At 42.3% G+C, this 21,398-nt stretch overlaps 1 protein-coding gene across 1 annotated transcript in view; it reads right to left on the bottom strand.

Annotated features, from left to right (window-relative positions):
• Positions 1-21,134, bottom strand: part of LOC118772137 (coiled-coil domain-containing protein 91-like) — a 99,366-nt gene extending 78,232 nt beyond the window's left edge. The window contains exon 1 of the mRNA XM_036520407.1: positions 21,064-21,134. The gene's annotated coding sequence lies outside the window, so the exon portion shown is untranslated. The remainder of the gene's footprint in view (positions 1-21,063) is intronic.
• Positions 21,135-21,398: the final 264 nt, after the last annotated feature.

Genomic DNA, 21,398 nt, shown 5'->3' with positions numbered 1-21,398 from the left:
CCCAACTACTGTCAACAAGTACACTAACACACTACACTGATTTACACTTTGAATTTTTTTATTGTATCTCATCTGTTTTTTGTAAGCCACTGGTGATTCCAGTACCGTGTGACTGACTGACACATAGACAAGAGCATCTGGATAGGAGCATTTGTTCAATTTTCCCCCTTGTCTTTGTACACTGTGTGACCCTCATCTCAAACAAAACGACAACAATTTTCAGAGAGAATTAGAAGTGTCATTTATTTTCGCAGTTGCATAATGATGCTGTCATAAACCTTCGATGTTATGGATAGTAAAATGTGAATAACATGAAGACAGGCCACCGATACTCAACAAAACCCAATCAGCAAACTGGCAATACCAGTGAAAGAACGGTGCCTAAAGCATTGTATATTTGCCAGCACGTTAGCGTTAGCCAGCCTATTATTTTGTAATGCAAGAATTCTGTGCCTCTGATTGGCCAATCGATTAATTACTTATATAAGGTTTAAATTTATATTTCTATTATAAGTAGACCAAGTAATTTTGTGAAATTTGTGTTGGACACTGGTGAGGAGTTTGGGTGACTCATGGAAATAGCCTGATCTTCAAATGCGGAGTAAAAAAAAGGCATTCACAACAAAGGGTAATAATTTACAATAAAAGCGTCCAATTCAGAACAGATGTAGCCTTTAATCAATACCTCTGCATCAGGACCCATCTGGATCAGCCATTGGTAATGGCTGATCTTAACAATCAACAAGTTTGAGTAAAACCAGATATCGGGCCACTCTCACGGCCCATCTTTTTTATTTTTTTAACTTCCTTTTCTTTTTTCATGCACAGTCCGAGCTAAAGTGCTGCCCCGCTCTTCACTCCAAAAAAAAAAACAAAAACAAAATAAACAATACCAAAAAAAAACACACATCTGCAAATACATGTATATACACAGAGTTTATAGATCTTTTCAAGTCAGTTGTGCTTGAATGTGTCAAGGCGAGTAGAATTCCTGCAACATTTTAGGGAATGCTTTTGTGGTCAAGCTCCTGGGACAGCAAAATGGCATCCCCTGGAAGCTTCCCAGATGTGGGATTTCCGTGGGAATAAAGAGAGAGAGAGAGAGTGTAAGACGAGCGGGAACGTGAGGTGCCCATGATTGCTTGGCACTGGCACCACAGCTTGTACTCTTGGCCACCGAAATGAAAGCATTACACAACCATTACACGCAGGATGCAGTAAATTTCATTACTCCACCTTGGACAGCGAAGGGCAGAACATGTCAAAGCGTTTCTGAACCTCCACCACCACACGGAGATTCCAGAAAAGTGGAAACAGGCAAGAGGAGCTGGTTTCCCATGGAATACCCTGGGTCTGACAGTTGCCCCATACCCCCCAGCCATTCGCCATCCGAATACTGTACAGCTTTGTTTCCTGATTGATCAGCTGGAACAATCTTCTAAAAGCACCACAGGCATCACTATGGATTCAGAAAGCCTGAATGCAAGGCTAGTTTTATTTTGCACAACAATGGGCCTCAGTGGCATTGCACAATGTACTGTGAAACAGTACCTCAAGAGATTTCATGAATTGCTTTGCAGTATGAATATGTTAGTATAAATACGCAGTTTGAAAAATATATGACTCTGTGACTCCAACTGTTCGAACAAAATGATCTGCAGTGTTTTTTTCTTCTTGTTCTACTGCATCCTGTATGTTGTGTCTGACTGTAAGAGCTTCACAATACTAATACATGATCTAAATGACTTCAAGACAACCAACAGGTTTATTTTTCCTCCATTGTTCCCTGCCTTTTCCCTGCCTTCCAGAAAACGGTCCAAACAAAGAGACATTACACTGCAATTTATAAGTATATTACACCCTATCAGTTGGTACTGCTATTATAACATATGCAGTTTATTATTATCCTTGCTACGATCAACATCATTCTTCCTTCATTTAGCCACTGATGTTAGCTCATTGCTAGTTCTGCGTCTGAGCTGGATCTGGATCTGAGCACCGCGTTGTGGAGAAGATGAACCTCAGGGTCCAGTGCTGCAAGAGGTCCACAAACTTAACATGCTCCAAGAACAGGGACTTCAGCCCTGAACCCTCCAAGAGGAGACTGAGCCTCCTGGCATTCAGCTCTGGCAAACGGGACAAAATGTTCAGAGGTGGTCTTGACCCTATCGGATGTTCTTTTATACCTTTGCTTTGTAAGCTTCTCTGCAAGCAAGTACTCTTCATTGAATTTAAGCAGCAGCAACAAAAAAACAAACCCCTCTCAATTACCATAAGCTTCGGTTTCGGTTGCCCAGAAATGACAACAGCAACTCTTCACTAAGCGCGTTGCATTAAAAGAATAAAACACAATACTGTACATATTTGTAACAATGGACCGCATATACGGGAACAGATGAAAAGAAAAAAAAAAGAGGGGGGGAAAAAATTAATGAAAACATGCAAACCACAAAAACACGGAGGGCAGAGGAGCAGGCCTGGGGTTTGTATTTGTGGAATGAGGTCTGTTCCATATGGAATGACATGCAGATCAGGTTGTCAGCCATTCCGTTAGTATTCCACTAGCGCACGGTTCAGGCGAGGACACTGGGACTCGAGGACTGTGCTTGCTCAGTGGATATAAAAAGTAGACTCAGGGACCTCAGTTAGGTACAAGACACGGAAAAAACATGAGGGGAAAAAAAACTATTTGATGAATACGGCCACTTACTTTCATTTTAAGAAAAACTGGTGTGCTGCATGACGTGGTATGAAATGCTTCATACGCAACACACATGCACACACATTGGTACACACAAGTATTTCAAGCTGGTGCCACTCACCTATCAGTAGTTGGTTGGATTAAGCAGAGAGTGCACTGCAGAGAGAGATCTTTATGGCTGATACAGGAGCCCACATTCTTGTTCTAAGCACAAAAATTACGCTGAAAGGTCTCATCAGCCATCAGGATATTGGTGCCTGCAACACTTTTTTTTAATATTGATACAGATTCCATCTTTGACAGTCCACCTAAGCACCTTTAAATCACTGTTACAGCCTCAAGATGCTACGTGGCTCTCTGGAGCCCCTTAAAACTGGAGGCTGGAAGACAGGCTCTGCACCGTCATGTGTTCTCAATTTAAGCCCTGTGGGCGAAAAAATGCGAAAAGCAGATTTCTGTGAATTTACGCTTTGATATTATTCACACCGTACTTCACTTTGAGTGGGTCGCTGTAAACACTTTCGCTTGTCGGTAAAATGTAACGGCTTTTGTCACAGCAAATTTAGCGGCTCCTGACGCGCAAGCTGAGCACCAATCACGCTACTCCAAGAGTGAGTTTTCCATGACAATAATGATGACTGACAGCCCATTTCAAGTCAATCCTGACACGATCACCATAAGAACAACAGTGTATTCCTCCAAAAACAAGGAACGGTGCTATCCTTTTGACAACATTTATGACAGGAGAAATCTATAATTTTGGAGTTCAACAACAGCAAAAAAGTAACTGAATAAAGCTAAAACAACTACTTTGAGAATTTAAGGTACAGTACTACAACAACTTCAAATCTTGCTTACAATCAATGAATTGTTGCAGGTATACACTTTTTGTCTAAAAAAAGGGACAGTGTGTCAATAAATCCTCACTAAGCTCTTTTCTTAAAGCATCCATTTCAGAAAAAAAATGACACAGAACTTCCATTACCGCCTTGGCGGAGCAACCCAAATTTCACCAATAAAGAAGGAAATGAGACTAATTATTTCCTGAGTGGAAGTCAAAACTTTTCTATTCGCTCGAAACCCTGCACTACGACTGAAGAAAAAGGGCTCTATTAACTCTTGGAACGGCCACAATTTTCTGGATAAACACCCACCTCAGATCTGGGCCTACCCTCGGCCAAGGATTAATGTTATCAAAACACCTTTTTTTGGGGGCTATAATTGCTTTTAGTTATTACAAGCAATTTGTATCATGGGATACTACTTCAGTGGGGAGCCGCGCGTCTGCTGGACCCTACGCGGCTCACATGGGCTCGGTTTCACCCCGGGATCCGTAACACAGGGATTCACTGAGAGGCCCGGAGCCCATCGCCTCCAGAGTCACGCGCTGCTCCAGGCAAACAGAGGACGCCACCCGCTCTCGCCCCTCTGCCTCCCGCTCTCACAATATTTGGGCTGCTAATCCAAGACCAGCCCATGCCTCTCTCCCACCCAGAACGGTGCCCCCCACCTGTTATGCCTGAGCTGAAACTGTGCGCCAACCCCCCACCCCACCCCACCCCCTCAACAGCAGTCTATCCGTGGATCTCATTACATGAAATAAAATTAAACATTAAAAAAATGTCTTCCTCCTCCGTCCTTGAATGACGGCCCTTCAACCTTGAACCTTTTGTCCACTCAGCTGTATGTCTTTGGATTATATTACACCCCCGTTACCTGTCCCCCAAGACTACCTTGCTTCCTTGAACAGAGTGCTTAAACCAGGCATTTTTCTCCAAAACAAGCCCCCTGTCCCTCAAGTGTGTGTGTGTCTGTTATTTCCTCCATATACACATTTTATGAGGAGGTTTGGGGGAATTCCCTGTGTTTGGCACGGGACACCTCTGTCAACACCAGATCAACAAGGATGTTTCCATAGATACTAAAAAAAGAAGCTAAATTATATATTCTGTTCAAGGAAATCAGGCAATTTTATGTGTGAGAGGTTCTACAAATTGATTTATAGAACCTATCTTTACCAGTCAGTTTATAAAACAATCTGTGGTATTTTTGTTTCCATCACTGTGGCCTTAAAAAATGAATAGCAGTGATCTTTACCATATGAAAGGGTGCTATCTGAGAGTGGAACAATTGGCTAGACAGGACTATTTATGTATTTGTTCACTGCGGCCAACATAATACTGAGGGATTGTTGGTCACACACAGTCAATTAAAAGGGAAGGGCCCATTGTGCGATTACCAAACACGGATGTCACAAAATTAAAGGGGATCTATGATCAAAAATTTTTTAAATTATGTTTTATGATATGTATTAAGTACTTACAGGCAAGATTATGCCTTCTGAACCACGTCCTGCAAGCCGAGAACACGATACGTTTCCACCACATGAGGACTCAAGCCAGCCTTATAGCAAGCCAGAGCATTTAATTAGTGTGAATGCAGACATACACAATGCTGCTGAATAAAAGCTGCTTATGGTGAGGACAAGGGAGAAGGATTTGCTTAGTTTGCTGTCTACAATGCCCAGTCGTGGTGCATTTCAAGAATACTATACCACATATCATATCACATGCTCATTTTTGACCTTTCTGTTAACAGCATATAAATTAAGTTGCATATGGAACATGCTGTTTCTCTGCCTTCATCACGCAGGCCAAACATAAACTCTATTGTGTTACTTCCAGTAAAAAAATGCACTAAGAATGTATTTTGGAAAATAAGAATAATAAAAAAAAAAAACTATAAATCAAAATATTGGCATTGGCATGACTATATTATTGGGCCGAACAACATATTCCTCAATAAATTCCAATACACATAATTTTTCATATGGGTTAACTGGATTAAGTGTGACAATTCATTCGTCCATTCAATTGTCATTGTTATGTTGCACAGACCAGCCAAAACAATGCAGCAACATGATGTTGGGGCTGCAGAACTTATACAGTGAAAAAGCAGAAATTACACCGTGGGTAACTGGATAAGAAGGGTAAAAGTCACACGGTCCCAATGGAGCCACTGCAGAAGACACCACTGGCTACAACTTTAATTGTGTGTGGAATTACTGTGGAAATACATGTACTGTTAGTGCCGAGGACCGAGGGAAAGAGAATTTTAAGGAAAAGGGTTTTAGATGAGCCAAATGACAAGAAACCACTGAGCCATGAAAGTAGGAGGCACAGTTAAGTCTAGAGTTCCACTCTGTTCATATGGTAATATGTTTTGCAAAATCAAATCAATTGCAATTTCAGTATATTTAGTCAAAAAAAAGTTAACTTAAGACTACTTCTGCCACTCAATTTTTCAGTAACGCCAAACGAGTGGACCGGGGTCAGTGCTCAGTCATGACTTCCACTGCACTGAGGTGGGTTTCCATTGCTGTGACAATAATTGCAATGCAAACTATTCAGTTTCCACTTGGATGACAGTACAAACCAAAAATAATAGAATTAATTCAGGAGGGGTAGGCAAGATCCCACCGCTGCAAAAATAACCCATTCGAATGAAATTCCTTCTTCAGTCCTTAAGGACAACTGGGAATACCTAAGCCCATGCGCTCAGAAGAGTAAAACCATGGTATGGCACCAGACCGAAATATACATTACAACCAAGACATGTGGAGAAGAAGCCCATGAGTAGAAACTGAAAACCAGATGAGAGGATGTGTTCGGCAGCCCACATAATGAATGACACGGCTCCCGCTCAGAATCAGACATCTCCATGCATGGAAAGCGCTGTGTAAGATTATAGCGCAAGTCCCAACACCACCCTCACTCTCAATTAACGGTGATGTGAAAACTGAATCAGAGCGAGGAAAAATTTTTGAATCCGGTGTGACATGCAATTTCTTCTATTTATTTAATGTACATGACTTATATGTACTACAGTTGAAAGCTGTAGAGTGTAATTTCTGCAGCAAAGGTATTTGTGATTTTGTAGGCAAAAAATAGGATTTCACAAACACATCTGAAATTTTAGTGCCATATCCAAGAGTAATCCAAATGCAAACAGATTCACGTGTTATCCCTTCTGACAACCCACAGATACTACACTTCTATCTGTATGGATGAAAATGGGTATACAATTTAGAGTACATGGTATAATGTCTGTATTGCAAAGAATCTTGAATCTGAAATCTGAATTCAAGTCACACTGTGAAATGTTTGACTCAACATCAGCACCCCGTTAAAAATGATGGTATCCTCCAACTAACTAAAGAACTGAGACATACCAGAGAGGAAAGGGGGGGTTGGGAAGGGGATGGGGATGGGGGATGGGGGATGGGTGGGCGAAGAGTTCAAAACTGAGCCACATTTTCCATGGCTGGGAACCTGCCACAATGCTACATTTGCACTCTGGGTGGGTGGCGAGCTCACATCGTTAGCGCTTGACTAAAGCACAAGTTTCATTAAAGCGGTTTTCATGTTTGCGCTGGGTTCGTTTTTTTTTTTTTTTTTTTTGTTCTCGGCTGGAGTTTAACAACGCTCGCATTCGAGGTGATCCATCCGCACTGTAGTCGAGATGTCTGCCACCACCAGACTTCAGTGACAGGATCACAGTCTGCCAGGGGATTTCAAACCAAAGGCAGTCTTGTGGATTGGGATTTTTTTTTTACTATGTGGTCGAGTAATTCAAACCTAGTGCAGGAATAAGGGCGGGATTAATAAATAAAGACCATACAGTAGCCCCTACTGTAAGTTTACAACTGCCAGCTCTCCATTCCTCTTTGCCTTTACCAGCTCCAGATGTTTTGTTGATGTCCACAGTTGAGGTCTCGACAAGTATAGATATGTCAGTGATGGGGCGAACTCTTACATTTTCTTTTTTAAATAAAATAAAACAATCAGTTAATGTTATAGTAAACACACTCTGTGATGCAATCGTCAGCACGCAGTTTTACCGATATTACCCAAAGTTTAGAGTTACAAACAGTAACCTTTCCATCACACAGACATAAATCCCCCTTTTTCCAATGGGGTCATGTACAGTGGAGTGGTGGGGGGGAATGCGTTTAATCATCTATACGCAAATCCTGTATTTTTCTTTTCCACTTTTTTAAAGAGCTGTCTGACTTTTACAACCTGAAATGATGAAGCTGAAATCACAACCAGGTCCTTCTCTTTCCTGGCGATGCCCCTTTCGACCATCGTAATATTGTTCGCGGAAAATACAGTGGTAGAGAGGTCATTTCTTTTATTGATTCATTTACTCATTTTCTTTTGTCTAGACTCTGTTTGAGGAGGTGTTGAAATCATAATATTTATTAGTCCAAAGACTTTAAAAGTCTTTCTGTGAACAACAACAAAAAGGCATGCTTCTCATTACATTTCTATCAATTTGACCATAATGAAAATCATATGGCTTTTCATACTTTCTGTCACTGAAGGTTGACTGCAGAGATAATATTGGAGCCTCGTTAAGAAAAATTTTCAGCTCCTTACCAAAGTACAGCATTAACCATCTTAGTTTTGCAGTACCCAGCAATACACAGAAGGCCTCATAGATGAGGGCTGCTTTCGAGAAGATCAGACTAATTGACTCTGTTAGGCTTAGCCACAGACAATATGGGAACCAGACACACCTGTTAAATAGAGCACTCCTCAGGTTTCTAACAGCCCCCTAGGTAGCCCTCAGTTTCATTCCAGGTATCACCATCTGAAGTCTGACTTGGTCTGACAGCCCCTCACAGTTATGGCTTCAGCAGGTGAACTCTGACTCATAACTCATTTGTACAGTATGAAACCATAATTTCTACATTTCAGACAAGTAGCCTAATAAATATACCACCTGTAGTGCAGATATGTTATTAAATTAGACAAAGAACAGTTTTAGGTAACAAAGGGTAACCCAAATAAAACTCTCTACCCTGATCAATTGTGAAGCGAGAGAGAATGTGATGCAAATTCAATAATATTAGAAAACCAGAGGCAAGAGCTCTGTAAATTATCAGCATTTAACGCAGGGACATTTTGGAGCAAGTACACATTTGGAGTGGATCTGGGATGGAGTACACATTTGGAATGAGTGCATTAATACAACAGCAGAATACTTTTGGTGATCTTAGTTGATGCATAAAGACTGCTTACCCAAAACCGTGACTTCATTTTGGAAAAAAAATAGGAATTTTTGTTTGCCCAAAATCTACCCACACTGAAAACCAACAATATTGTACATCACCCCTCACACCACAGAACTGGTCCTTTTAAAATCTGTTCTTGTTCAGTACTTACGTACAGAGTAAAAGACAAAGCTGAAAGCAGGCAATGAATGGACACGCAACACTTCACAACACCAATGGGTTATCACATTTTGGGTGGTAATCTACAGAAATGAGAGCACATTGCTCCAGCTCCTCCAGAGGGTAAAAATGGGAGGTTTTGCCCTGTCTCTTTGGCCCAGGGCACGTTCAAAGCGGGTGGCATTTCCCTGTTACTGTTAAGCTGTCCAGAGGCTGCCATTTGTATCCGTCTCCCTCTGCCAAGCACCGCGCGCCGTGCCCCAGGGCGGGCTGGGAAGACAGGACCGCGCGGCACGACCTTTACATTGAAAGGGATCCATTTAAAATAGCCTATGGATAAATAAATAAAACGCGAGTCGACTGTAATTGGGCAGGAAACAGGCAGACACAAGCTCATTTGAATGGATCGCTTACAAGCTGGTAGAGAACACTTGGCCCAAATTTTGGATTGACGGTTGGAAAGTTCAAGTTAGCTAAGTCTCTCTTTTTTTGTGTGTGTGTGTGTATGTTGGGGGGATACTTTTTAAGTGATTTTGATTTATCGTTTCATTTTTTTACCTTCTTTTGGAAATACACTGAAAGGAAAAGCCATAAAAAAACACCAAAAATGTCTTTTTTAAATGCACATGCTTGTCTGCTAATGTCTCAGGCAAGAAAACAAGTTGTGGCTTGGCTTTCCCACAGCTCTTGGTTTGAGTGCTCACAACGATATATCCAGCACAGGCTATTTTTATTTGAACTGCACCTTTTTTATCAATGTACATGGATGATTACCCTCTCCTCTCCAGGAATCTACCATACAGTAAATTCAAGACTGTTGTCTTAAATTTGCAGCATTCAGCACCATTGAGCCTTTTCTGGAGATTTACATTCAAATAAAACCTCCTTGAGCATTATGTAGTATGCAAGATGAATTGTTCTAATTTTAGCCAACTATTACATCATGAAAGTAAACCAGGAAAAAAAAAGGAACCCACTCACAAGTTCTCAAACAGAAGTGTTAAGTGTAGAGTGAAAAAGTAAGAACATGGTACAGGGAGAGTATTAACTTGGTGGTTAATTAGCGTCAAGGTTCAAAAGGTTTTGAACAGAGCCAAGAAAAACCTGCAAAGGTCACGGCAATTACTCCACAATGAGCAAGACTACAGTACAGGAAAGAGTTCAAACGCAGCGTTCTACAGTCATGTGGCGAGGTGGCCAGGCAGCTCAGCTTGGAGTCACTGAAAGCACAGTAATTGAGAGCATTGCCTGCAAACAAATGCAAACTAAAGCCCTAACAAACCCAAGTATCCAAGAAAAGGTCTAACTCATACATTTTTACACAAATTTAAAGTTATTAACAGCACGGCGCTTTGAAGCTCAGCATTTATAAGCATAAAATCAGTTTTTCTAATAAATAGGCACAAATGTCAAGATGCAGTGAATGAGTTTCAGTTGAGGGAAAATGAAAGGGACACTAGGGGGTTTGGTTGGATGACACGGTTTCAAACTTGGAGGAAACCGCAAACAGAACATGCTGTGTCACTTCAACCATGGAACAGATTTCCCCAGCATCATGTTCAGCAGCAAGTAAAACAAATTTTTGTGTTAGATGAACTTTTATCAGCTTTTGGAAAGTGTGCTCTCACTATGTGTAGCTATGCCTATCTTACAAAAATATATATATATATATATATATCGTCCAAACTGACCAATCACCTTCCAGTCATCTGTGGCTGGACAGTAAAGCAATCCACTGCAGATGCTCAGATTTGAATTAAAATAAAACTCAATACTGCCCAGTTCATCACTGAACATGAATTACCCCGTACATAAATCTGCCCTATTTATTTCACAGCATACAGAAATACACAGACAAAAATCCAATAAGCCACGATGATGTGCACTGTGATGTGACTGGGCAAACAGCTAAGAATGTGAAAGCTGAACTTACTTCCCCGCTAAAACAAGAGTAAACACATTTTTAACTCAAACCGAAAGACACACAGACTTCTTCAAAATTGGGTGTTGAACTCCTTTGAGTGTGGATTCACTATGTCATTACAGTTTAATCTTCTGCCAATCAAATTCCTGGACAGCAGATTCCTCAGCATTGGCAACCAAATGGAGAGTACATGTTGTACTTTTTAAGTGTTATAATCCTGACTACAGCAGTTCTGTAAAGAAGCGAAATGTGAGAGAACATTCCCCGCCCAAGACAGACACAGAGTTTCTGTATGGAGTCGGATCCATGAGTCAGCAACAGAAAGCCTTTTCCAGATCAACACCGATGGATGCTCATTGGACGCTGACTCCACCAATTGCAGAAAACATCCTCGTTGCAGCATTGTAAGCGACAGAACTACACCATTTTTTTCCATCATGAAACCAAGACAGCTAACCTTGTCATAAAAAATCAACCAAACCTCTGGTCCCCTCACAGTGATGTTATCTGCTGCTGACCTACTCCTTCAAACCTGGTAACACAGAGACTGTAAGCTCTGGTCCCCTCGGCCAAGGTGCTCAGGGCAAAGTGCTCAACCCAATTTGCCACAGTAAATATCCTTTCTACAGTCAGACAGGCAGGCCACTGCTGGCGGCTGTGACTCAGTCACCTCCAAGCCCTCAGTTTATTTGCCTGTTCATGCCGCACAACACACCCGACTGATCAGTTTAATTGTAACAACGTCACAGTAAAAAATGTCTTTCCAAGCTCCCCACACCCTTGGACAGTTTTTAAGTGGTGCTTGCATGAACACCAGACAGCAATTAATTAAAAAAGAAGCTCACTAAACAAACAAGAAACTTTAATTTGAAACTTGAAATGCTGGTGTAAAGACACAGTGACCCTGTAGACTGATGCGTTGGGAGGGACTGTTGAGACTGCTCTTGGAAGTCAACATCCCATAATGACCAGCCCATTAGTCATGAGTCTGACCTCGCAGTGGCCACACTTGCTTGCTCCCATTAATGGCTGGAAACTTTGGTTAACCAAGGGTGGTGACATGATGTTCCTACACCAGCATCAGACAACAGTGCGGTCCAGTGGTTAGGGCTGTGGACTCACAAACAGTGGAGCCAGGGACTAAAGCCCCAGGATGAACCTGCTTTATGGAGTCAACTTTCAAAAGGAGTCACTCCAACAGACCCCTCAGGCAATCAAATGGTCAGCAAAGCCAGGTGTAAGTGTGTCCACTCTGAAAGATTTAACAAGGGGTGGCTTACTGCCTCATCATGAGCTGAATTCAATCTAATGGACTAGGGCACTAGGAGGTAAGGGAGCTAGATTTAGTGACATATAAATTGTGTGTCTGTATTGACCATCAATATTCAAATGTAGCACGCGATAACATGACACCAAGATTATGAAAAATGAGATACATAGGTGGATTCAGAATGAATGGTTGTAAGAACTGCCAAACTATGTGATGTTGTTTATGGCCAATTACAACGAATGAATCATGTTCCGCTTTATCGCAAATCACTCATCATTCAGCCGCCTACATCAAGGTGTAACCCAGCAATGCCTGTCGGTGAAACCTGCGGCCTTACCAAAGACAACAAACAAACAACGAAAAAAACCCCATGAACCTGCACCCTCCACCCCTCTCTACCCTCAGCGTGTTCTTGCAACGGGGTGTAGCGCAGGTCTCGTCTGGGTGCACCGCTGGACTCTGGGAAGAAACCGCCGTCGTCTCCAGCGAACACCCCTCCTGCACCACCGCCTGACGTCTCTCCCGCCACACTGGAACAGACCCTCTGCTCTTCATCCAGCGGTGAGACCTTCCTCCTCTCTCTCTCTCTCTCTCTCTCTACAAACTCCACCGAGAGCCAGGTCTTCCCAGAAGCTCCAATTTCCCCTCAGCAGGGGGGAAAGACCAGAGCCGGGGAGTGGGCCGGGTGGCAGACAGAGAAAGCCGCTGTAACCCAGGAGTGAAGTCACTCCTCCTCGCGGTACCGTAGTTTGCCCACCGGTGGGTCGGTAGCCTGCGCGCGTACAGTTTTATGTGCCTTGAGTCAACCTCATTTCCTGTCCGAAGGAAGAATGTGGCCAGGGATCTCACCTCACTCTCTGAAGGTACCCTGCACCATGACACAACCTGTCTGCACCGTGTTCCCTTTCCTGTGTCATGTATATGGTTATCATTTTTACATAATCCAAAATGGCATCGTGTAGATCAGGGGCTTCGTCTGCACTCCGTGTCCTGAAATCTTTCCTCCTTCTTTAAGTAGCGCAATTATCACATTTGCCGACACCTAAGAAAACCAATCCAAAAAGTAAGCAAAACTGAAGCTCAAGTTTAAAGAATACTATATTTTATTTATTTATTATTTTTTGGGTTCCAGCACATATTTGTGGGAATAAAGCACATACTCATACTCATTTGTGCAAAAATGAAAAGTGGAGGAAAAGATTTAATCTTGAACGCAAAATCGGCATGACACGAAACTCCAAACGATCCCCAGCAATCCCCCTAAGGTACCTGTTTCACCTCATGTCCGAACAGTTTGACATCACGGCTTGCGTCTGTACCACGTCTTCAAGCCGAAAGGGGAAAAGCAAGCAGCACATGGGACCCAGCAAAGAGAGGGGCTCGCTTTCCTTCATGGAAAGCATAATTCACGGTGGTCGCTTAAGCGTACCATGCAGAATTACCGGCGGGCGCAGTCTAAGCAGAGAGCTTCCTGTTTAGGTCACAGGTCACTGCACCTGGCCAAGATCCGCCATGGGGGACACATTCACAGCCTCGGTCTGGCCCGCTGAAGCTACTTGACTCTTTTCTTCACATAAGGAATGAAATGCACTGCCAAAGCCAGGGGTATCCAGCTCCACTGCAGGTGGGCCAAATAGGCCTCCCAAACCAGAATTTGCTACAGACAGGTTTTCCATCTCCCCCAGTGCTAACGTTACAGTGCTAAGATTCTCATTCTTAAACCAAGAGAACTGGTTGAATCAGGTGGTTAAGGACACGGCTGGAGTGGAAGTCTACAGCAAATCTGAGGTTGCAGCTGATCTGAATTCAACCTGCTATTTCCAGAGCAAACACTGTACACTAAGACCACTACACAAAGACAGGAGACTGGCCTCATTCTTCACAGGTGTCGGAGCCAATCCAGGTCTTGCTAACAGCAGGTTAGTGTACTGCTGGCAGACTCTCTCTCCATACACTAACCTGCTTTTAGTAAAACCTGGAATGGATCAAAACTGCCATGCATCAGGAATGGCATTTCCATCTGTGATGCAGTGAAGTCACAGAAATTGCCAATGCCCTCAATGACCGCATTCATCTCCAAATCAGAGATTACAGGAGGCAAGACCATTTCCATTGCACCTCACAGCACAATATGTTCTCTGAGCTGTAAGAGCTGGTCCGTCCACAATGTAGTTTGTTTGTGTGTATTTGCAAAGTGGTCATCTGTCATGTTGACAGGCCCGAGCCTCAGAGCGGTAGATCAGGGCCCAGTAAGTGTGCACAGAGGGAAGGGGTGGCCTCACAAACGCCTCATTCAGGCACCGCGGGTCTGATCTCTGTCTGAATAAATCAGGGAGAACCACCTCAGGCCTGTAATTGCCGTGTGACCACTTAGACCTCACACAAACACAAACACACACACACACACATACAAACACACACGCTGTGGTTAGCTTGCCAACCTTGTTTACCGGCTCAACCTCAACTGCGGTCGGAGGCTGTGTGCGCAGCTCTTATTGAGGCAGCGAGCGCGCTCTTCGCTTAAACAAACAGCCATGCTCGGACCATCATTAACTTGTCAAACTCGAGGTGTGTGTGGCCAGAGAGTGGGAACTTCTTCAGAGTGCACTTATTCTCCTCGCAGGATCGACCGCGCCAGTCGGCGGTGGCCGACCTGGTGGACGATCCAAACCATGACGAACTTCACTTGTGACAAGACCTACAGAGCACCTGCCACTGTTCAAATATGCTGCGGCTACTCCCCGAAACGCTTAAACCCAGGGAGAGCGTTTAATTGGACGTATCCATGCTTCTTTGTTTTCTTTTTTATCACATGCTCTTCTTTTCATGACAGACTAGTGTAGTGTAAGTCCTTATTTGCAATGATTATCCAATCAGCCTGTCCAGAACTTCTTATGGCAGTCTGGAAAAAAAAAAATGCTGAGCTACTTGTAAATCATCTGCCACAGTGTGGTGAAACCTGCCTGCAATAATTTCAAGTTTGAATATGAATTAAATTGGTTCACTTAGATCACATTAGCCATCTGTTATTTGCTTGCAAAATCCTTTGGCAGGGCTTGATTTCCACATTCGAAGGGCAAACTACACCGGTATGACGCACAGACATATGAAAACGAGATTCCATTACAAAAATGGGCTCAAAATATACAAAGATAATAGCTGGTCCACTCCCCATACATCCATGCATCGTGCTGTTCAAACACTAAAACACGTTCTGCCTCTGACTGAACAACCTATTGCTGTTAACACCCCTAGTCCAACCCACCTTTGATGTCATTGGTCAAACTCTGCGCTTTCAGTTTCCTGCTATAACAATGCTCTGGCTATGCTATGCCCCTGGGTTTGGTTACACTGTATGTAAAGTTTTATCAATCAATAACCTTATTTTGATGTGACCTGTACCTCCTTGTGTTTTGCAAATATTTATTGATAATTTATTTCTATCATTTATAAAACAACCATGTGTTCCTCTTGCAAATCAAACTGAAAAAAACAATTCAAATCAAACTACAAATAATTTAAAAATCACTAAACCTGGTCATACTAGTGGTTGTTTTATATTTTGGGATGTGGTGTTCAAACATCATGAAGGACAAAATATACTGGGCATGGAGTTTTTGGAGTAGCGTGTGAACCCATTAAATTTCCACTTAACCGGGTCCCCAAAACTCATCTGTAGAGACTACAGTCCAGCACGTTTTATGAGTCTCTTTAAATCTACAGCCTCTTAAGAGCAAGGAAATGGGTTAACCTTGTCCAATCAAACACATAATGAATTCAATTAGGTAATTATGGGCTCAGGTGCACAGAAAACCAGAAACCTTTCCACCCACTAGGACTGGAGTTACGCAGCTCTGGTTTGGAGTGAAAGGTGTACTCTGTGACCACATTTTACACTGTTACGCGTGCACAACCAGTAGGACCTTTCATGTGGTTCTAAATACACTGCAGCTGGGCGAGGTACACAGTGCCTGGATCAAACAGGACCTTCATTCAATAAATACCGAAGGTTTTGGAAACACTTTGAGTATAATTGAAAGTCCACAGCAAAAGCAAACAATGGAAGAGTCTTTTGCTTGGCCTATAAGGTGACCTTGGGAAAGTCAACAGCAAAAAAATCTCTGTGTCCAAAACAACATGGCTTGGTCCGCACTCAAGAGTATTTTTTTTTTCCTTTTTGAAGGGGTGCAGGTACACATCAAGTTTACGTTCACTGATCTGCAGGTTTTTCATTTTTACACTTTTACACACATGCCTCGAGGTCTTTTTCAGAGTGCTGTCCAATTTGGTGAAGGCAAAAAAGATTTTTTGAGATTTATGGTTGCATCAAGACTTTAATAAATCACCTAAAAATCAAAAATCTAAAGAGCAAAAGGAGTTCTATCAACCCTTTTGGTGAGTTCAAGTTTCAGCAAGAAAGCGGTGGGTGGGAACAGGGGACCCTGGAGAAAGATGAAGATTGTTTTCCCCTCTACTTTCGTAAATACCACAGCACAATCATTTGCACACAGCTATTATTGCCGCACACATGCAAAAACCATGGCTGGCTTTGTCCTCTTTTCAGCAGAAAAAGAGCTTCCTTCTAACGCAGGCTCAAATCATAAAGCATGGTTTTATGTTTGATTCTGTCGCACTTTACTAATTGTTTGCGAGGCCTTAATTACCCCTTTCATACAGTAGAACCACCTCACAGCATGTAATGTGGGGCTGTTTTTAATCAGCTTTCCTTTTTTAAGTTGCTTTATGTGCAGCGCATCTGACTGCTTAATCTGAACCACGTTAGCTCTGTGGTGGTACGGCTGCAAAAGATGGAAACCTTTGAGTCTGACTGGGGCTGAAGCTGCTTGCTGTGCAACCTCCTGGAACTGCCCTTCAGTCATTACAGGGAACTTGTGGAAGGTGTATTTCAGAACACAGAGCCTCCAAATGACTCAGTGCACACAGCATGAAGCACCAATGCTGAAATTCCCTGGATTTATTGATTTTCACACTGACGTTTTGCTCAAAATTCATGCAGCTAGTGATGGTATTAACTCGAGTAAAAATAAGGCTTTTTTATTTAGGTAGAGTTAATATTTTACAAGCATGGAGTTTCTCTTGAGTTCACTGTAATGATATCCATCTCCTACAGCATGTGCCAAATAATCACAGCCCTGAAAGTGTCCAGCAGGCCCCGATTCACAATAGACATGTACAACCAGTGGAACTTTACGGGCAGGTAGCGAAGAGACGACTGTTCTGCTTTGGTGAAATCCCTGGCAAAATTACTTAAATAAACAGCTCCGTCTGGAGCTGAGGGTCTAAGCTTATGCAGCCCTGCTCGTTTAGCTAATTACTGTACAAGCACATCTGCCCTAGAGCCACACAGTCCCTGCCTGTGTTGGTAATGATGTGGAGGCAGACACTCCCATTATTTCTGTCTAGCTTCACTCTTCCCTGCTAAGCAACAGCTAACTTCTGATTTCTACACAAAAACCTCATGTCCCCTGTTGACACTGAAAGCTTTTAACTGGGAATTTCTTTGCCATTTCTTTCATGTTGCATGTTTTTGTTCCAGGGCATACCTCTGCACAACCAAGCTACAGCATTCCAGACCTGAATCTCCAGCCAAAGACAGTAATAAAATACTGCATGGCGCTTTAGGGCCATTCAAGGTCACTGCTTTGCATTGGTCAACTTAGAGCTCAGGACGACCTCAGTACTTCTCAAGACACAGGGCTGGTATCTTTGTAAAGCACTGCAATCTGTGTAAGAGGCTTGGAGTTACGAAGCTGAAACGGATCTAACTACGCACTGCGTGTTGCTTCAGTCCCTCTTAACATTAAGTGGCAATAGTACCTGTGTATTTACACTCTGCCAAAGGTATGGTAAACTGCTGTGTACGTGCACATAGTTACAGAGTGCTTACCACAGTGTGTGGCTTGAGTAATTACACTTACATAATAACATCATTGTGTACACATAGTGGTAGCTACGTAGGGACAGAGTAAATTCACAGGTATTTGGATCACTTCATGGCTCTTCTGTGCTTGCCTTGATCCATGCTCACTGTGTAAGTGCTCACCATTTGGTCTATAAATAAAGCCCCTGAGAAGCTCCATGGGTGAAAGTGAGGGCACCCCTGGGAGATTTTGAGTCAGGTAATCACCAGTGACTCATCCTTGGATTTCAGCATTAGCTGAATGAACCTGTAATTTTAATTGCAACCAAAGCAACCACCACCCCGCCCCTTTGTGTACAGGCAAGCAGGCCAAGGAGAGCCCTGCTATCAACAGCTGGTGAGCTGGTCCCATGTAAAAATGTTGTGAGAATGCTGGAGTTTCCTAAATTCTAACGGACAAACAGCTCTATGCTCAAACATTTCCCGCCACATTGCAAACCACGCAAACATCACGCACAAATGAGCCACAGTGTCTTACCAGTCTTACCTCCTAATGATCTGATCTACACAACAATGATTAGCCTTGGCCAACACTACAGCCTGACAGCTCTCTAGTAGAGACAGGAGGATATGCAGGATTGGATATGACACACCAGAGAATACCATTCAAGCCCAGCATACTTTCACCTCCAAGTCAACCTCTCAGATCTATTTGGGCATTTGAATAAGGTGACAAACATGAAACACTAGCCGCTAGTGGTGGCTTCCACTGCATGCACTACAAATGCAAACAAAAATTGAAGTAAGAAACATTTTTAATATGTATATATTTTAACGTATTTATCCCTCAAATAATTTCTCAGGCCTTTTCTGAGTGGGTACCAAAAATAACACCATACAATGACCTACAATCACTGAGTCCTTCTACAAGTGGTACAGAACAGACAGGAAGTGAGAGACAAGGACCATTGTGTGAACTTTCCTTTGCTGCTCGGCAAGGCTGTAAGGACCTACATAAGAGCAAACCCAACAAACCTGCTGCTGTAATCTGTTGCTACCTTGAGTAGGGAATGAGAGGCTGAGACAAATGTAGTGTCAACGTTCATTTAATACCTTTCAGATTTTAATGTATTGTTTAATATGTTCATTAGTTATAAAATCAATGAAACACATGAATGAGACACTGCTTTGTAAAATACATTTTAAGGTCAATTCTAATCTTCACTCTGCTGCATGGGCCTTTCACTGAGTTGCTCGATGGAAACCTTCTGGTGTTATACAGTAGGAAACACAATTTACTAAATGAACTAGGTAGAGATCTAGTCACCCTCTTTGAATAGCTGACCAACAAAACAAAACACTAGATTACTACAGCCCAAAAAAGTAAAAGTTTGTGAAGTATTAAAAAAAGTCTGCAGCCACCTGCAGAAAACTGTCTTCAACTCAAACAAAGCTGTTTATTATGATATTCATGGTGGTTCACATTTTAACTGGATTGATCAGATGGCAAAGAACCGTTTGTGAAACATATCTGTGGGATAGCAAAAGAAACAATTCCTTTTCCTGTGGACAGCCCCTTTAAGCTAAGCAAAAAGAATGGTCCCTCAATTCCCAGTCCCACCCAGAAACAAACATTGTTTTCAGAAAAAAATTCTTTGTGAAAAATCAATGAATCTAGAAAAAGGAAGAAGAAGGAAAAAATTCTCCAAGCTGTCAACCCACAAATTGTGCAAACAGGCCTTGGTGACTTGAGATGTTTATCATATAAAACCCGCCATTTATTGCGAATGTAATGTCTGGTCCTGTTCCCACCAGTGTGTTGAAACGACAGACAGGAGACAGGAAAGAGGCTGGCACTTCAGAGAGGATTTTTCACATACTTTTAGTCCCACCACCTTTCCTCTCACTTACAGTATAAAATGAATTATGTCATTAGTTTCACTGTGTATGAACCTTACTATTTATTGTTATATGCTTGCCGACTTGAGTGTGGAGATATACACTTGCTGCGACACACTTGCTGTCAAATTATGTATGTAACTAATAGTTTTTCTTCATAGCCATTATAAATGTGTCAGTTATGCACCAGAACCACATCTAATCCTTTTAAGGCATGTCCATCCATCCTGCGATGCTGTCTTAATCTGTACACACTATACATCCTCAAACCCGCACAAACATGGCTGCACATCTATGCCACTTTAAGGGAGCACTTCGTGTTAGCATTTCTGGTTATTTTTTTACTAGTCCTATTAGTTATTTAGTGGTAGAACTACTCCCGAAATCTGCGACTGGAAATTCTCCCCTGAAGTCTCCTTTGGCATTGTTGTGTATTTGTTAACTAAGTGAATATATTATTTACTGTGTTTGTAAATACACATAAATCATGCATACAATATTTGCCATCGTTAATGGAATCAATAAACTTCATAAAGACTATAAAGCCATGAACTGCACGCCAAATCAAGTCATAGAGGTGACAAAGGCATAAAATTATGAAATTATGATAAAGTTACTTTTCTGTTTCAAAACCGTCCTCACAGTCATCAACACCCAGCAACAAGATATTCTTTGACAGCAGTGTCTTATGACCCCTCCTCGCAACAACATCCTGGTCACCAGATGCAAACAGGAATTGGTCCCTTACGAACATCATTAACGATCATCAACGATCAAATCTGAAATGGACTTCATTACGCGACAAATTATCTTACTTTCTCCGATGTTATCAATGTAGCGACTGTTCTCCTGATAGCTGTATATCGTTAAGTCTATTCATGCCTACCGCAATTTTCACTTGTGGTACTGAAAGTTTCGTCTGACAGCACTTTGACGGTCACTGCTTTTACACAGCGATGAACGAACAACTTTAAACCTTTGGATGCACGTTATGCTCTGTATGTTAGGCGAACGTTAGCTCGCGAAGTGACACAGTGATAACCAGCTCAGCATGAATCGTAGCAGGATAAACCGAGAGAACGGAATGATTGCATGGCAGAAATCGCAGAGTTGGCATGGGCACAATAATTTACGTGTAAAAATGCTTTACCTAAATGCTCGTCTTCTCTTCGGTCTCGGTAGTTTTTTTTAGTTAAAAAGGTTACCTGAAACAGGAAATGGTCAACCCGGAAGTGTAACGACTGCATACGCAATGCAGATATACAGGAGAAGAAGAACGGGAGCGGACGCGCTGCAATGTATGCGTTGCAGACGGCATCAAACTCCTTGCTTTCAAGGAAATCTGGTAAAATGCAATACCAGCATAACAGCCTAATTGATATATTCGTAATTTGTTGTTTTGGAGTGTTGTGGTGCAACATTCTTGCAAAGCATTCTCTTGCAAAGCCACCAAGTTAACACGTCTCAACAGGTGTGGGGTAGTGT

Source organism: Megalops cyprinoides, chromosome 25, assembly GCF_013368585.1.
Source record: "Megalops cyprinoides isolate fMegCyp1 chromosome 25, fMegCyp1.pri, whole genome shotgun sequence".
NCBI classification, from domain to species: domain Eukaryota; kingdom Metazoa; phylum Chordata; class Actinopteri; order Elopiformes; family Megalopidae; genus Megalops; species Megalops cyprinoides.
This window is presented reverse-complemented; position numbering and strand designations above follow the sequence as displayed.